The sequence below is a fragment of the Otolemur garnettii genome, unplaced genomic scaffold (assembly GCF_000181295.1).
Source record: "Otolemur garnettii isolate 467f Iridium unplaced genomic scaffold, OtoGar3 scaffold00025, whole genome shotgun sequence".
Taxonomy (NCBI): domain Eukaryota; kingdom Metazoa; phylum Chordata; class Mammalia; order Primates; family Galagidae; genus Otolemur; species Otolemur garnettii.
The window spans coordinates 16,102,200-16,120,795 of NW_003852420.1; the positions used below are offsets into that span (position 1 = coordinate 16,102,200).

The 18,596-nt window shown below is 39.4% G+C and overlaps 1 protein-coding gene and 1 non-coding gene across 2 annotated transcripts in view; one reads left to right on the forward strand and one right to left on the reverse strand.

Moving 5' to 3' along the window:
- Positions 1-18,596, forward strand: part of ASIP (agouti signaling protein) — a 138,894-nt gene that overhangs the window by 22,668 nt on the left and 97,630 nt on the right. The window lies entirely within an intron of this gene.
- LOC111724720 lies at positions 16,774-16,880 on the reverse strand. The gene has a single exon (XR_002772963.1). It is a non-coding gene; the product is annotated as a U6 spliceosomal RNA (small nuclear RNA).

Sequence of the window (18,596 nt, forward strand, 5' to 3'; positions counted from 1 at the left end):
CCCCCCCTGCCCCCACCCCAGCCATGTTGTCCCGCTTTACAAATGTTAAAATCTGGTCACCCTAGTATAACGCCAAATAAGGCCATAAGTATTGTTCCAATCATAGTAATTGTTAAGGAGTGTTAGTGAACAGAACACAGCTTTCTCTAGGCTTTTGTTCCTTTTGCAGACAGATTTAAATTAATACAGTTGTTTCTGGAGAAAGAGCAGATCCAGTATCAGAGGGAAAAAGTTTTGACTTTAATGTTTCTTTGTTGGCTAGTTTTTTAAAAGAATTACATTGTTTTACTCAATAAATCCATTTCATAAAATGTGCTATATGAATAGGTTTTTAAACTTTTATTGCATGCTCTCCAAGAGTGATTGTGAATTTCAGAGAGGGACAATGTTGTCTCTTTTAGGGTGGCATGGCTGCACATCTCATCTACTTGCCCTATTTCCTAAAATTCTCACCATTGGTTTAACTATCTGGGATCAAGTTGTTTGTTATCATAAAATAAATAAATTTAACTTAGGAGAGAATGCACAAAAATCATTATTTGAACCCTAATGGAATAAAAATAGAACAGGATGTGGTGGCTCATGCCTGTAATCCTAGCACTCTGGGAGGCCAAGGCGGGTGGATTGCATGAACTCACAGGTTCAAGACCAGCCTGAGTAAAAGCAAGATCCCATCTCTAAAAATAGCCAGGCACTGTGGAGGGCACCTGTAGTCTCAGCTACTTGGGAGACTAAAGCAAGAGGATCACTTGAGCTTAAGGGTTTGAGATTACTGTGAGCTATGATGTCAGGCACTCTACTGAGGGCAACAAAATGAGACTGTGTCTTAAAAAAAAAATAGAGAGCAGCTCTTGTAGCCCAGTGGGTAGAGTGCCAGCCACATACGCCGAAGTTGGTGGGTTCAAATCCAGCCTGGGCCAGCTAAGCTGTAATGACGACTACAACAAAAAAATAGCCAGGCATTGGGGCAGGTGCCTATAGTCCCAGCTACTAGGGAGGCTGAGGCAAGAGAATCACTTAAGCCCAAGACTTTGAGGTTGCTGTGAGCTATGATGCCACTGCGCTCTACTGAGGGTGATATAGTGATACTGTGTCTCAAAAAAAAAATAAAAGTAGAACAGACAGAGTGTTATTGTGAAGGGATAAGGATAATAAAGAGAGACCCAAGAGAATGTGGAAATTTTCTTTTTATTTTATTTTATTTTATTTTTTTTGAGACAGAGCCTCAAGCTGTCCCCCTGGGACAGCTTTACAGCTCACAGCAACCTCCAACTCCTGGGCTCAAGTGAGTCTCCTGTCTCTGCCTCCCAAGTAGCTGGGACCACAGGTGCCCGCCACAACGTCTGGCCATTTTTTGGTTGCAGCCATCATTGTTGTTTGGCGGGCCCGGGCTGGATTTGAACCCTCCACTTTAGGTGTATGTGGCTGGCGCCTTAGCCACTTGAGCCACAGGTGCCAAGCCGAATGTGGAAATTTTCAATAAGATAGGTAGGACAATCCTGTCTCTGGTGATATGTCATAACTTAGAATCAATGGCAGCCAGAAGACAGCATGAAAATATTGGTCACAATCAATGGATTTATTGGAAACTTCAGTGGGATCTTGGAAATGTGGTTAACTTCTGAGAGGAGAACTAGTAAGAAACAATCTATGCTTATCAAACCTTGCTTGGAATTTCACCTTTAGAAAATTTGTAGACTCTTTCAAGGGACAGAATAGGGAATAAAAATCAACATTAAATAAATATTTGAGCATTTATTATGTGCCAGGTACTGTTCTTGATATTGAGATATATCTGTGAACAAAGCAAAGATCCCTGTCCTTGTGGAACTTACATTTTTGCAAAGCTAGACAGACAATAAACATAATACTTTTTTTTTTTGAGACAGAGTCTCAAGCTGTTGCCTTGAGTAGAGTACTGTAGCATCATACCTCATACCAACCTCCAACTCTTGCGGTCAAACAATCCTCTTGCCTCAGTTTTTCTATTTTGAGTAGAGACGAGGGTCTTGCTTTTGCTCAGGCTGGTCTCGAACTCGTGAGCTCAAGCAATCCCCTGCCTCAGCCTCCCAGAGTGTTAGGATTACAGGCGTGAGCCACTGCACCTGGCCTAATAAACATAATACTTAATATAGTTTGTTAGAAAGTGAAAAGTGCTAATGATAGAAAGAAAACATAGACCAGGCAAAGGGAATCGTGTTAAAAATATCAGGAGAAATGGAAGGATGTAAGATGATTAACTTAGAGAAAGAGAAGTTCAAGTGATAATAGTAGGTAGCAATTTTTTGAAAGCCAATCAGATATGAAAGGATTTAGACTTACTTTGTGTGGCCCCAAGATCATGACCAGTGGGTAAAATTCACAGGGACTAAGGAGTCAACTGAAACTGGAACAGTTCAAAGATAGAATTTATGCCTTCAGTTTTTTGTTTTGTTTTTTTAAGAGATAGCATCTCTCTCTCTTGCCCAGGCTGGACTCAAACTTCTGGGCTCAAGTGATCCTTCCATCTGTGTAGCTGGGGATACAGGTGCCTGGTTGGTAATAAGTTTTTTTTTACATCACTGGTGGTGTTTCTGACAGAGGCTGTACATTTGAAAATGAGATTGACCTCAGGATTTATATTAAATGATATTTAAGATCTCTTCTAATCTCAGAATTCTGATTATGTAATATTTTTTGGTTTTATTTGTTTTGAATTCCAAAGAAGCTGCTTATAGATAGATTGAAAGTTTGGAGAAATGAAGTAAAATGTGGGGGGAAAGCTCCATTGACAGCTCCATTACTTTTCTGTGTAAATTTTCGGTGATTTTGCTTTTTCATCTCTAAAGTGAGGATGATAATATCTACCATTGTTGTAAATATTAAATGGGATGTGCTACTTGTTAACTACTTTATGCCTAGCACACTTGGGTGCAGCAGGTAGAAAGTCACTATGTTAGGCAGATGTTGTGGCAGGCGCCTGTAGTCCCAGCTCCTCAGTAGGCTGAGGCAAGAGAATGGCTTAAGCCTAAGAGTTTGAGGTTGCTGTGAGCTGTAACACCACAGCACTCTACCAAGGGCAACATAATGAGACTCTCATAATGAGAAAAAAAAAAAGAAAGAAAGTGGCTATGTTAGTCATGATGAGCTAAGGTATGCCATGGTGATAAACAGTACTCAAATCTCAGTGGTGCCTGTGGCTCAGTGAGTAGGGCGCCAGCCCCATATACCGAGGGTGGTGGGTTCAAACCCAGTCCCAACCAAACTGCAACAAAAAAATAGTCGGGCGTTGTGGTGGGCACTTATAGTCCCAGCTACTTGGGAGGCTGAGCATGTGTCGCCTAAGCCCAAGAGCTGGAGGTTGCTGTGAGCTGTAACGCCACAGCACTCTACCAAGGACAACATAATGACACAATGTCTCTAAAAAAAAAAAAACAGTACTCAAATCTCAATGACTTGTAACAACAATGATTTACTTCTTTTATTTTCTTTAGACCCTTTTTTTTTGACATAAGGTCTCACTCAGTTGCCCTGGATAGAGTGCTGTGATGTCATAGCACACAGCAACCTTGAACTCTTGGGCCCAAACGATCCTCTTATCTCAGCCTCCCTAGTAGCTGGGACTGCAGGTGCCCACCAAAACGCCCGGCTTATTCTGAGTGTTTTGGAAATGTTTAACTTTATTAAATCACTTTTCCGTAGTGGGTGTATAAATTTGTACTCCCTTTTACAATGTATGAACATTCCAGTTACTGCCCGTATTCATCAACACTTGGTATTCCCAGTCCTTTAATTGTAGCCAACCTGGTGAACATGTAGTGGTGTCTTATTTTGGTTCTAAGTTGCATTTCCTAGATGAGTAATGATGTTGAACACCTTTTCATTTGCTTTTTGCCATTTGGATATCTTTTATAATGTATTTACATAAACTGATTTCCTAGATTTTTAATTGGGTTATTGTCTTTTCTTTATGGATTAGTAGAATTTCTTTGTATATTTTGGATATAAGTCCTGTGATAGATGCGTGTTGTGAATGCTTTCTGCTTGTCTGTGGCTTGTCTTTTCATCACTTTTTAAAAGGGTGTCTGTTGATGAACTCATGGAATGGCTCTTACTTATTGTGAAATTTTCACTATATATTACGTAATTTTTAAGTTACATTTTATAAATTCTAAGAGCTCATCTTTGCTGCTGCTGCTTCTGCTTCTTCTTCTTCTTCTTCTCCTTCTCCTCCTCCTACTTCTCCTTCTCCTCCTCCTTCTTCTTCTTTTAAGACAGAGTCTCACCCTGTTGCCCTGGACAGAGTGCAATGGCTTCATAGCTCATGGCAATCTCAACTTTAGACTTAGGGGCTCAAGCAATCTTCTGCTTAAGCCTCCTGAATAGCTGGGACTATAGATGCCTGGTACCACCCTTGGCCAGTTTTTCTATTTTTTAGGAGAGACAAGGTCTCACTCTTGCTCAGGCTGGTCTTAAACTCTTGAGCGCAAAAGATCCTCCCCACTCGGCCTCTCAGAGTGCTAGAAATATAGCTTGAGCCACCATGCCCAGCCTAAGGGATCATCTTTGGCAGGGCTTTATTTTTGTGAGTTTTGTGTGATCTGGGTTAAGGTTGTATCCTTCCAGGCGGTTTGGTATTTGTTCTTATCAAATGCCTCCATGTAAGAATAACATTTACTTAATTTTTTTGGCTTGAAGTTTCTAAAAATCATGTGATTGTGTAAATATGATCCTTAAACCCACCTGAGGATAGGGCTATGGTTATCATTCTTTCTTTTTTTATTATAGACAGAGTCTCACTTTGTTGACCTTGGTAGAGTGCCGTGGCATCATAGCTCACTTCAAACTCTTGGGCTCAAGTGATCCTCTTGCCTCAGCCTCCCACGTAGTTGGGACTATAGGTAACCCCCACACTATACCCAGCTATTTTTTAGAGATGGGGTCTCACTTTTGCTCAGGCTGCTCTCAAATTCCTGAGCTCAATCAATCCACCTATCTTGGCCTCCCAGAGTACTAGGATTACAGGCATGAGCCACCATGCCCAGCCTTACGGTTATAAATTCTTGAGGAAGACTTTTTTCATACGGAACAAAGTGTGCTGCCTTATTATTTCCCTGTGATGGTGGAAAAACTCTAATTCATTTTGTCACTGAAGGTCCAAGTTTTTCTTGGGCACGTGAGTTCTAATTCTCTTTTTCGTTTTCTCTCCCTGTGTGTCTGTCAAAACACTAGGTCCTTGGCCGGTGCCTATAGCTCAACCGGCTAAGGCACCAGCCACGTACACCTAAGGTGGCAGGTTCAAATCCCCAGCCCGGACCCGCCAAACAACAATGACGGCAGCAACCAAAAATAGCCGGGCGTTGTGGCGGGCACCTGTGGTCCCAGCTACTTGGGAGGCGGAGGCAGGAGACTCGCTTGAGCCCAGGAGTTGGAGGTTGCTGTGAGCTGTAATGCCACGGCACTCTACCCAGGGGAACAGCTTGAGGCTCTGTCTCAAAAAAAAAAAAAAAAAAAACACTAGGTCCTTGATGACTGAGATAAGCAACCTCCTCTACTCCCCCATCTATAGGATGGGTTCATGTTTATCCTCTAGTTTTAGTTCTCACTTTGTTTTTAGTTGCTGGACTGATGGGAGTGAGGAAATATATCTTTGACTTTTACTTTTTTAGGAGCTCAATATGTATTTAAAATAATATTTATGACATTTTATTTAGGAATTTTAAGTGTTTTGTAGCGGAGGGTTTTCAGAAAATCTAAACTGAAATATTGCTGGAAGCTGAATGCCAAACCTTTGTGTACCCATCAAACTATTTCTTATCTCATTTTTTCACAGTCCCTTGTTAGAAATATGTAATATTTCACATATTGTAGTCAAATATGTAGTATAGGCAGTCCCCAGGTTACAAACTCAAAGATTGCTTGAGGCCAGAATGAGATAGGTTCCATAGATTTGTTCTTAAGTTGAATTTGTATGTAAGTAGGAATGGATACATTTATCTATTACTGTCAATAGCCTCCATTCATAAGTATAAGTTGAACTTGGGTAAAAATATGAGGGCCTCTTCAGGCAATACACTTACTTTTCGAATGAAAAGGAAAAGTAGTGTAAAATAACTTTCCTCATTAAGATTCCACTTAATCTTTGAAGATTTTGTTAACGTTTGGTTTTGTGGCACGGTGCATGTGGCTCAAGCGGCTAAGGTGCCAGCTACATACACCTAAGGTGGTGGGTTCGAATCCAGTCTGGGCCTAACAAACAACAATGATGGCTGCAACCAAAAAATAGCCGGGGGTTGTGGTGGGCGCCTGTGGTCCAGCTACTTGGGAGGCTGAGGCAGGAGACTCGTTAGAGCCCAAGAGTTAGAGGTTGCTGTGAGCTGTGATGCCATCGCACTCTACCCAGGGGGACAGCTTGAGGCTCTGTCTCAAAAAAAAAAAAAATTGGTTTTGCCTAATTTTACCCATATTCTTTTTCTCAGAAATGGGCATTATGGGGGTTCTAATGGCTTCTTGAACATCAAATAGCTCTTAAAAGTAAAACTGTGATGGATTGAGGGTGAATGAGCCAAACATGAATTAAATTTATCTTGAAATACATATGGGTTTAATACATATAAAATACATATTTCCCTTGAAATATATGTGGGTTTATAAAGAGCAGAGTTCTTCATAACTTAAAAAAAATGTTTTAGCATAGCATAATATTTGAAATGCTTGAGAAATGTAAAGTGCTGGTGGATTGTACTGTCTCTGATTACAGCTTTCCTCTGAACCTCAGATGTCACAGCTATAGAACAAATAGTCCCTGTAATTTCAGCACTTTGGATGAAGCAGGAGAATTTCTTAAGGCCAGAAGTTCTAGACCAGCCTAATCAACACAGGCCTCTAAGAAAAAGAAAACAAGACTAAAAACAGTCCCCCAGCTAAGAGATGAAAATGTCTAGTATACTTTCTAGCACATAGGAAGCATTTAAGAAATTTAGCTTAATGTTGGTATCCAGATGTTTCAAACACTCCTAAATTTATTACTGTGGAAGAAACTTCTTTCACACCTGTCCTGAGGAGTTCAGAGTCTAGTAGAGGAGTCAATGTACAAATAAATAAAAGCAATAGAATGTGCAAGGTGGGTACGAACGTTGAAAGAGCCAATCCTTCAAGATGAATCTTGAGTGGCTATCTGAGCCTAAATTCAAATTAGAGCCAAGTAGCCATTTGCTAACTAAAGGTCACATATGTCTGAGTTCCTCAAAACCCACACTCAGCTTAACTCTGGGACTTTCACAGCTGCCTGTTCTTATTAAATACTGCCTAAATTGATCAATAAGCTATGACATATGTCCTCCAATCAGAATGCAGCAAGTGTCAGCCAATAAGAGCTCAACAAATTTTAACCAGTCAAAACTAAGGATATTGATATCCTTTATTTGCATAAGCAAACTGAATGAGAACCTAGAAGACAAACCCTTCCTTTGTTCTTTGGAATATGCAAACATTTTACATGAAAGGATGAGTCTCTCTGGTTTGCAAACTGTTCAATAGAATAAAAACTCTTCCTTCTAAATTCCTTCTCAGCAAACTTTTGTGTACAAGAGTATGGTGCAGAGAAAAGAATGGGTTAGTGTATTTTTCCTAAGGAATTCTAGAAAGGCAGCACAGATGATGCTTAAGCTGAGCCCTAAGAGTTGTTTGCCTGACAGAGTATGATGGGCAGAGGGAGCAGCATGTATAAAGACTCAGAATTGCAATTAATTTGAGATACCAAAATATAGTATAGGAAAGGTATACAGTGAGAGATGAGGCTACAGGGTCAGGTAGGAGTCCCACTAAAGAAGGAATGTGCTTTATTCTGAGAGGTTAATATTGCGATTATTATCACAGCATCTCAGCTCTCACTTTATATAGATACGTTTTTAAATTGCCTTTATCAAGGCATAATTTATATACAATAAAATGAACCCATTTCAAGTGTATATCTTGGTGAGTTATACACCTGTGTAACCACCACCACTCAATCTATAGAATTTTTTCTTTTATTTTTAGTTAACACATAATAATTGCATATACAGAGGATCCCCCAAAATACACACACTTCTAAAGAAAGGAAAAATTGTATTAAAATTGTAATACTCAACATATACCAATAACAAAAGACGAATACAGGTCAAGTTTTACTTCTGCAATTACAAGAGGTTCTCAACATGGTTACTGTCAGCATTCTAGACACTTCTGATTTCCCCAAACTACTGCTTGAGCAACATTGACCAAGGTCTCTGCTTGTATTGCTGTACATGCCATTTCAATTTCTGCCTGAAGTACCACCAGGGTACTTGGTTTTCTACAGTAGAGCATATTCTTTAAGGTCCCCTGTATTCATACTTCTGTTGTTGTATTACTATAACAGAATTTCAAACGCCATTTCAAAATGGTCTTGCACTCTTTTTTTTTTCTTTTTTTCGAGATTAAAGTCTCACTATATCGCCCTCGGTAGACTCCCATGGTATCACAGCTCACAGCAACCTCAAACTCTTGGGTTTAAGTGATTCTCTTGCCTCAGTCTCCCAAGTAACTGGGACTACAGGCGCCTGCCACAACACCTGGCTATTTTTTGTTGCAGTTGTCGTTGTTTCGCTGGCCCAGGTCAGGTTCAAACCCACCAACTTTGGTATATGCGGCTGGCGCTGCAACCACTTTGCTACTGGCGCTGAACTGGTCTTACACTCCTTGAATGTGCACTCCTGCCATTTTCTTTGACTGTCCTGCCTGTCACACGGTAATGCTAGCATTCATTTGATTAATGTCATCTTTTGAGCAATGACCTTACTACATGTTGCTATCACAATTCAATTCCACTTTCAACTGTCCCTTCAAAAGTTTCCTTATGCTCCTTCTTAGTCTGTCCTTCCCCTTACACGCCCATCCTGGCCACCATTATAGATTTCTATTACTATAAATTATATTTGTTTTTTCTAAAGTTTCAACTAAATGGAATCATGTATTATATGATTACACACTATGGCTGGCTTCTCTCATCCCTGCATTATGTTTTTGAGGTTCACCTATTGTTGTTATTCACAACAACAACTATTAAAGAATAACCATTTATTCTTTCTTATTGCTAAGTTTTCATTAGATTTATATAATATACTTTAGTCAACTATTGATGGGTATTTGGGTAGTTTCCAGTTTCTAGCTATATAAAGCTGCTATGAATTGCTTGTGTTCAAATCTTTGTCCGCATTCTCTTTTGATAAGTAAAAACTGAAAGATGTATATTGGAACACTCAAGACCACAGTGTAACAAAGGCAATAATGTTTATTTTGACACCTGGGTGCAAGTGGGCTAAGATCTAAAGGATATTAGCAGTTTTAGGGAAGGAAGTAGATCTTTTTATAGCTGGCTGAAGAGCAGCTGGCTTTACAGACAAGTCTTGCTTATCAGGGTACCAAGGACATGCAGCTCATTATTGGGACTTTCTTGGAGGGCTCTCCTTACCAGAATGTCAGAAGCTTGCAGGGTCCGCATATTTCTCATGGGTTTGTAAATGGGCCAGTATAAGGATGTGAGGAGTCTGCAGCATGTCTCTCTTATCTGAGTTATGATCACCTATAACAGAGACTTACAGGATGGCTTTTCAATTCAAAATGGGATTAGCTTGGCCAACCTAACAGCTTTAATATCTGCTGTAACCCTGTCTGGAAAGATCTTACCACCTCACTAGCACTAGCCAAGGGGTGTGTGTGTGTGTGGCTGGGAGTGGAAGAAGGACAGCATGAAGAATTTGTGTCAAGACTCAGCAATTATGGTCCCTTATTCCTGTGGCAACAGTAATTGGTTCAAGAAGCCAGCATGTGACCCAAGAAGGTTAGAGTCTTTTTGTAGAAGAAAAACCTTTTTCCACTTGAGTTGCTAAAATAGGAATATATAATCCTGGAGGTGCTACAACTTTCTTTTCTGGTTGCATAGAGGAAGCCGTCCTGCAGGAGGGGAGAATAAGAACAATGCATAAGGGAAAATCGGGTGGGAGAGAGAGAAAGAGAATCTTTATCTCCTCCAGAAATTAGACTTATGCCTGACAAGAACACCCACATTTAGGCAGAATTGGGAATCTGAAATAAACACAATGAAGAAGAAACTGGAGACTAGAGGAGAAAAGACATAGTGGAAACAGCTGAAATTCATGAATCATATTTTCCATGTCCTGACAAGAAACATTTAGTGTTCCAGAGGATATGGTAAAAGACAGAAAGTAGCCACAGGTAATGCTAGAAGCAGAAGTCAGGTCATGAAGGACTTTGAATCCCATGTTAAGAAGTTTACATTTTAGGGGCAGTGCTGTGGCTCAAAGGAGTAGGGCACTGACTCCATATGCTGGAGGTGGTTGGTTCAAGCCCAGCCCTGGCCAAAAACTGCAAAAAAAAAAAAAAAAAAAGAAAGAAAAAAAAAGAAAATGTTTACATTTTATTTTTATTTTTTTATTAATTTTTCTTACTTATACATGTGTATATTAAGTTTCTACTTTTGCCTTTACAGAATTAAAAAGGCTAAATTTAATGACAATAACAACATTTAACATAATGACTGAGAACAAAAACCTCAAAGAATGAATGAAGATAAATACATTCAGAAAAGAAATCAGATGATTGCTGCAATAATAATAGTAACAATGCAAAGAAAGTAATATTCACATTGTCAGATAGAAGTATGTCTATTATAGAATACTTTGATCAGTTAGGAAGTTTACATTTTATATTGTAGACATTGGGAAGTTGTATCAGCCTGCTAGAGCTACCATAACAAAGTACTACAGTTGTTTCTGGATTAAACAACAGAAACTTATTTTCTCACAATTCTGGAAGCTTAGAAGTCTGAGATCAAGCTGTTGGTAGGTTTAGTTTCTTCTGAGGCCTCTCTCTTTGATGACTAGATGGCCATGTTTTCCTTGTGTCTTTATGTCTTCCTTCTGTATGTGTCTATGCCCCAATTTCCTCTTCTTACTGGACACCATTCATACTGGAGTAGGGCCCACCCTAAGGGCCTCATTTTTGATGATCTCTTTAAAGACCCTATCTCTAATTACAGACTTATTCTGAGATATTAGGGGATAGGACTTCAACATTTGAATTTGGGGGAAACAATTCAGCTCATAAGAAGAGCCACTGAAGTATTTTAAGTAGGGAAGGGCATGAACAGATCTATACTTCAGAACATTACTGGTATCTTTGTAGAGGATGGACTGAAGGAGGACAAGAACAGAGGCACCCAAGGCTTGTTAGAGGCTTTTGGAATTATTCAAGCAAGGGCTTGAGTTAGAGAGCGTACTCTCAGATTGCTACCTGATTAGAATATAAATCACCTCGAGTTAGAGTGACTTATGAGCAATTGATGACTCTAGTCACTAGGACAAATTCTGTGATACAAGATGTTTATGAGCATTGGCTTTGAAGGGGGAGAAAGATAGGTAGAATGAGGTAGTAATAAGTTCTGTGAAGGATTCTTTAACTATATTATGGCTTTATGATAAGGTTCCTAAAGTTTAGATCTTGTCCCTTTACTTGTCACTCTTCCTATTCCTATTCTTGTTATGGAGATTTATTTTTGATAACATTAAAAAACCCCACAAAATATGGAGTTAGGACCTACTTGGAGCCTTAGTTCTGGCAATTATTAGGTGAATAACCTTAGGGAAGATATTTTATCTCTATTAACTTCAGTTTCCTTATACATAAGATAAAGATGATAATAATATCTAGCTTACAAATTTGTTTAAACGAATTAAATGAGATTATGAATGAAAAATATTTATTTTTTATAGTATTTTTTTAAAAAACAAAGTTTCACTCTGTTGCCCTGGGTAGAGTGCCATGGCATCATTAGCTCATAGCAATGTCGAACTCTTGAGTTCAAGTGATCCTCTTACCTCAACCTCCTGAGTACCTGGAGGCATCCACCATGACACCTGGCTATGAAAAGTATGCTTGTTATTTGTTGTACTTGCTATGCCAAAAAGATGCTTTTATGTCAGTAGGTGGGAGTTGGAGGTATTGATCCCTGGATATGAGCACTACAGTAAAAGGTAGGGGAGGTAGCTAGGTAGATACCTAGGAGGTATCTCCAGGTCACAGGAGTTAGTTGGGTAGTTGTATCAACCTTTGAGAAAAACATGACTTTTCTCTGGGCTGCCAGGAAAGGAAAAAATGTGGTTTGAATTCAGTAAACGCTAGAATTTGGGGGGCATGTTTACTATAACTAAGACAAGGGAAGGGAGAAAATAGACAAAAGGACAGAAAAAAAGGGATGAGAGAGAGCCGCAAGAGGGAATTTGGCAAAGTTTAAAAAGAGACTAGAAAAGGAAAAACAAAGTCATTCCCCAAATGTCTCCTATTTCAGGCTTTGTAATCATGTCTTATTTCTTTCACATCCCTTGAGGTCCCTTGAAGAAGAGCTGTTCTTTTTAATATAGTTTATGTGAATGCCTGGTCAATGTCAACTCATTATTAGTAATACTATTGTTTGCAAGAAATGATTACGGGACATTTTGGTTTGGGTTTGTTATTACGTATAATAATTCATGTTTTTACGAATTGTATGCCTCACTCAAATCCCTCAGATGTGGGATTTCTGAGGAAATGACTTTTAGACTGAAAACTGAAGGATAAGTAATACTTAGTTCTGAGAAGAATGAGTGAAGGATAGCCCAGGCAGAGGAAATGACATGTTTATAGCCCTGAGTTCATTGTGGAGTTCATCAAAGCAGGCTCATGTGGCAGATCTTAAGAATCTAGGCAGGCAAAGCTCAGTAAAAAAGAGCCTTCCCTTTTTTCTCATGCCCTTATAGTTTACATTAATTGCTAAGTGATCAAGGCCAAACTCTGTCCCCGGTAAGGATGAAGAGATTCAGGAAGAGAAAACTCAAACTTAAGGATCCAGCATATTTTACCTTTATTCAGTATGTACTCATAGGTAGAGTGCTTAAAGTTTAATTGTTTGGATTTTCTTGACACTCTACTATAGTTTTTTATTGTGTGAATTCTTCTGGTGATTTGGTGACCTGCCTAGTTTTTGTGTCCCCTATATCTGTGGTTGGTACTCCTGCTGCCATCATCACCTCTAAGGCAATTTCCCAAGCCAGGCATCTTAGGGCCGCCTTTGACTCCTGTGTCATTTTTGTTTGGTTGGTTTTTCTTTTTCTTTTTTATTTCATTTGTTTATTTAGTTTTATGTTCTTTTGCTGTGTGTAAGAACAATATATTCCCACCTCTGCAGTGTCCCTCTAATGATTTGCCTCTCGTCCATTTTCACGGCCACTGACTATACCAGGCTCTCCTGCTTAGTTCCCTGGCTCCAGCCCCATCCAACTTAATCTGTCCTAAAGTTCCTACCATGTTCATCTTCCTGAAACACTATTTTAATTCTGCCACCTTTTTTTTTTTAGCTTTGATCATTTCTTTGTAAACACATTTCCATAAAGCTGGTTCATCCTTAGGCCTCAGAAAGTATTGTCCTTAAGAGTACTTCAGCCTTTGCTCTTGTTCAATCTTCTTAGTGTACTTCTTTTTCTCCTATTCTCCATTCATGTTTTTGCCATCTTAATCCTATAGTCTTCCAGTGTTTTAGGACCACAGAGAAGGTGATGAGCAGCAGGCAAGCAAAGCTTCATTTGTATTTGCAGCAGTGCCCCATCACTCACATCACCACCTAAGTTCTGCTTCCAATCAGATCAGCAGGGGCATTAGATTCTCACAGGAGTGGGAACCCTACTGTAAATTGTGCATACAAGGGATCTAGGTTGCGCAGTTACGAGAATCTAATTAACACCCAATGATCTGAAGTAAAACTAAGGCAGTGATGCTAGCAATGGCACCATCTAGTTTCAGGAAAACAAACTCAGGGCTCCCACTGATTCTACATTATGATGAATTGTATAATTGTTTCATTACATATTATACGGTAATAGTAATAGAAATAAAATGCATAATAAATGTAATGCACTTGAACTATCCCCAGACCATTCTCCCTTCTCCCAGTTCATGGAAAAATTGTCTTCCATGAAACTAGTCCCTAGCTAGTGCCAAAATGGTTGGGGACTGCTGCTTTAAGGTATTCTTTTATTCATTCATCAATAAATATCAATTGAGTGTTTATTATGTGTCAGACACTGTGTTAGGCACTAAAGATAAACTGAACCAGATGAATATAGTCCTTGTCCTTGTGGCGCCCATACTTTCACAAAGGGATGGTAAAGATTCAACCAAAGGAATATATTAAGCCAGAGTAAGACAGGAAAATTTCCCCACAGCAGATTAAATAAATTCTTAGGACCTTTTCAAGCTGAAAGACAGCATCTGAAATTAGATTGGGAAGCTAGTGGGTCACAAGTTATTCATCACAAGTCTAGACCGGATCATAAAGGGAAATAAGGTTGGAGCTATCAAGACCAATTTATAGAATACTCAGCTAACAAGTTTTAAACACTGTTATAAACAATGATGAGGCATCCACTTTTTCTGATCCCTTCTTAAAATTCAGTATCTAAAGAACTACCAGCTTTCTTGGTACCTAGACTTCTTTGTTAAATTGAAAAAGGTAGATATTGCCTATAAATCTTTATACTCGGTGACTAATGACCTACATTTGCTTCCTAAATCTTTTTTTTTTTTTTTTTGAGACGGAGCCTCAAGCTATCTCCCTGGGTAGAGTGCCATGGCATCACGCTCACAGCAACCTCCAACTCCCGGGCTCAAGCGAGTCTCCTGCCTCAGCCTCCCAAGTAGCTGGGACTACAGGTCCCCGCCACAATGCCTGGCCATTTTTTGGTTGCAGCCATCATTATTGTTTGGCAGGCTAAGGCTGGGGATTCGAACCTGCCACCTTAGGTGTATGTGGCTGGTGCCCTAACCACTTGAGCCACAGGCGCCAAGCCAGCTTCCTAAATCTTAAAGGAAGCAACTTCAAGTGTAAGTTGCTTTTGTAACTTTACACCTTTTTTTTTTCTAATAGTGGGATGAAGAGGCTTTAAAAATGTCAGAAATGAGAAAGTCAAACAGGTTCATTGCCTGCTGCTCAAAGCCAATTACTAGGACAGCAGGGATTACAATGGAGAATGAATTTATTATTGAAGGCACCATGCAAAGAGATGAGAGGAATTTCTCAAAACCGTCATTTCTCAATAACGTTTTTAAAGATAGTTTGGTGGGCAAAGGGCTAATGAATTGGGCCTGCTGATTGGCTGAGTATAAATTCATAGGTTTAAGAAGCAAAAATTGTCTTCTTTGTGCTGAGTCAGATCCCAGGTTGTAAGACCAGTTGAGTTGGTTCCTTAATATGGACCACTAGTCTGGTTGGATCAGTTGGTCCATGCAGTGTCTAGAAGATACCTCAAAGACTAGCCTTAGATTTTACAAGGCTTATATTATCTATAAGAGCAATGAAGAAAGCTAAGAGTCTTCATGACCATCAGCTATATGACTCCTGAGTAGTAAGCAATTATAAGAAAGCAAGCTAGGGCGGTGCCTGTGGCTCAAAGGGTAGGGTGCTGGCCCCATATGCCAAAGGTGGTGGGTTCAAACCCAGCCCTGGCCAAAAACTGAAGAAAGAAAGAAAGAGAGAAATAGAGAAAGAGAGAAGGAAAGAAAGAAAGAAAGGAAAGAAAGAAAGAAAGCTAGGAAACAATAGACAACTAGTTAAAATTGCACACGAACTTTATGGGCATCCTATATATACTTTAACGATGTCCATACCTTTGCAGATTTCGGACTCCTGCCATATTTCCCATCTTATGGCCTTTTATTAACTTTATAAAGGGTGATTTCAAAATCATAAAATTTCATATTCACCTTTTCCCAGGCCAGACCAAACTGGAACCTGTTAAACTTGTTCCCTAGAACAGGTGGGGTCAAAGGAATGAATGACTATCATCTTCTCAGTCCTCTCTGTATCTACTGGCTTCTCTCCATTTTCTAGCATTACCAGTCACATCTAGCCACTCCTCTGAGAGCAATGCCCAGGAAAAGCTTTCCTCTTATGCCTTTTAGTACCCTTTCCTTCCTCTGCCCACATTTCCCAGGTGTTCTGTTTGGTGCTATTTTAATTAACTAATAACTGTTAATATTATAACCCTTCTTAGCTGACATCCCGTAACAACATCGCTTTGCCAACTGAATTACCTAGATAGACAGTGAGGAGATTTTTTTTTTTTTTTTGAGACAGACCCTCAAGCTGTTGTCGGGTAGAATGCTGTGGCATCACAGCTCACAGCAACCTCCAACTCCTGGGCTTAAGCGATACTCTTGCCTCTTGCCTCAGCCTCCCAAGTAGCTGGGACTACAGGTGCCCGCCACAACACCCAGCTATTTTTTGGTTGTGGTTGTCATTGTTGTTTGGCAGGCCTGGGCTGAATTCAAACCTGTCAGCTCTGGTGTATGTGGCTGGCACCTTAGCCGCTTGAGTTACAGGCACCGAGCCTAGTGAGATTTTTAAAAGAGATTTTTAAAATTAAAAATTTGTTAGAATGAAACCATTTTCCTTTTAGCAGTATTACTGAACCCCCAGGCAATTAATTATGAACACAGTCATTTTACTTCAACTTGGCATGAGTTTACATAAGATCATGCTTTTTTGCTTATTTCTAGGCAACTTCCTTGTCCACTTCAGCCCATAACAGAATTCCCACATAAAATTTCTTTAGTCATAGTAGAAATAGCAGTTTTCAAAGCTATATTCCATGGCCATATCTAACTTCTGGTTTTAAAATGCCGGAAGTTGCTGGCATTGCTCTTGAACCCCAACTACTAAGGTATCACTTTCAACACTTCACAAATGTGTGTGTCATCCTTGCACAACGGCCATACTAATCTTCTTTGTATCATTCCAATTTTAGTATATGTGCTGCCAAAGTGAGCACTAAGGTACCACTTTGAAATCTTCCTGAGAAAAATGTTCAAACTAGCCATTTCCTTCCCTGACATACAACATGGCCTATATGCTTACATCATACTCCATCTTTTCTAGTCTTCTTTACAACTTTTTCTAAAAATACCTCTTCATATTACCTAGAAGCACAGAGCTACATATGTTTAGTTGTTCTTATCACCACCTTCATTGAAATATTATGATCAATATATTAAAACAAAGATCTAAAACCCAGTTATATTTTAATTATCCTAGCTTTAGATAGGCTGGAATTAATTATAACCCATACACAAATCATGTATGATTTGGGAGAATAAGGTTATTTTAGCTTAAGAAGAGAGGTAGTATTAGAAAGGATGGAGTTTTGTCACCTGCTCCCAAATTTAGGCTTCTTTTGCTAAAATTACATGAAAGCATGTGTCAAAAGAACTGAGAGCATAACTGTCCTGAAACTTGACAGCAGGACTACACTTTGTTATTCTGGGGAGCTCACATCTGGAATTACCACTGGAAAAATATCTTTGTGCTGTCTCCCTTCTTCCTCACAGACATCTGCTTTGGAGGAGAAATTTAGATGGAGTGACGTTTCTAAGCAAGTGGGGGAAGGCCTAAAATACTTCAAAGTGCAGGCCATATTCCTTTCTCCTGATATTATAAATTTTATAGGATTTAAACTTTTTCCTCTCTGAAGGCTGGTGCCAGTTTTTCCTCTTATAGAAAAGCTGCAGCTCTTTAAAGGGATGTAGAAATTCACTTTGATTGGAAAATATCTGAGGAGAGAACAGCTGGCCTTTCAGATAGGAAAAGCACATGTCAAATATTCCTGTGCCTCATACAAAGTAACACAGCTATTGATAATTTCCTCTTTCCTCCTATAGCCAAATCAAACAGGCATTAAAGAACAAACACAGTCCCCAAAAAGAAGGCCCAATCGAAAGCTTGGGTTTTTCTTGTTTTCAATGTCATTTCAGCTTGTTTTTTTCCCCTGGACTTGCTGAAATCTGAGTACTTTGGGGTTAAGTGTAGTAGATAGAATAGCAGGGGTGTCCAACTTTTTTTTTTTTTCCTGCCACACATTGGAAGAATAAGAGTTGTCTTGGGTCAGACATTCAATACACAAACACTGAAGAAAGCTGATTAGCAAAAAAAAAAAAAAAGATTTTTGCATACTTTTCATGATATCTGCTACCACAGATAAGAAAAAAAGTCCTCACAAAATCAGCATGCAGCCCCCAGATGCAGGTTGCACACCCGAGGAGTATAAGATAACCTGAACCTTGTGCTATTAAACCCTTTTTGAAATGTGCTGGGGTTAACTAGTTGCTCTTTGCTATTATGCCAAGAAAACTATCCCTGAAAGTGTATATTAATTTGAAAGGTATATTCATCATATTTTAGTAACAGCTTACATTTTCCTACACTCTGATCCTTAAACGTTCCAAATTAAGAAATCATACTATTGCCACCCAGCCAGGTTCATCTGCCCACTGACCAAAGGGAAGTCAACATCCAGAGAAAGGAGGGTTTACAGCAGAGAAAGAGTTTATTCTGCATAACACTAAGTGGGGAGATGGGAAGAATTTCTTAAATCCACCTCTCTAAGAATTGAGGAGACAAGGTTTTTTTTTTTTGAGACAGAGCCTCAAGCTGTCCCCCTGGGCAGAGTGCCGTGGCATTACAGCTCACAGCAACCTCCAACTCCTGGGCT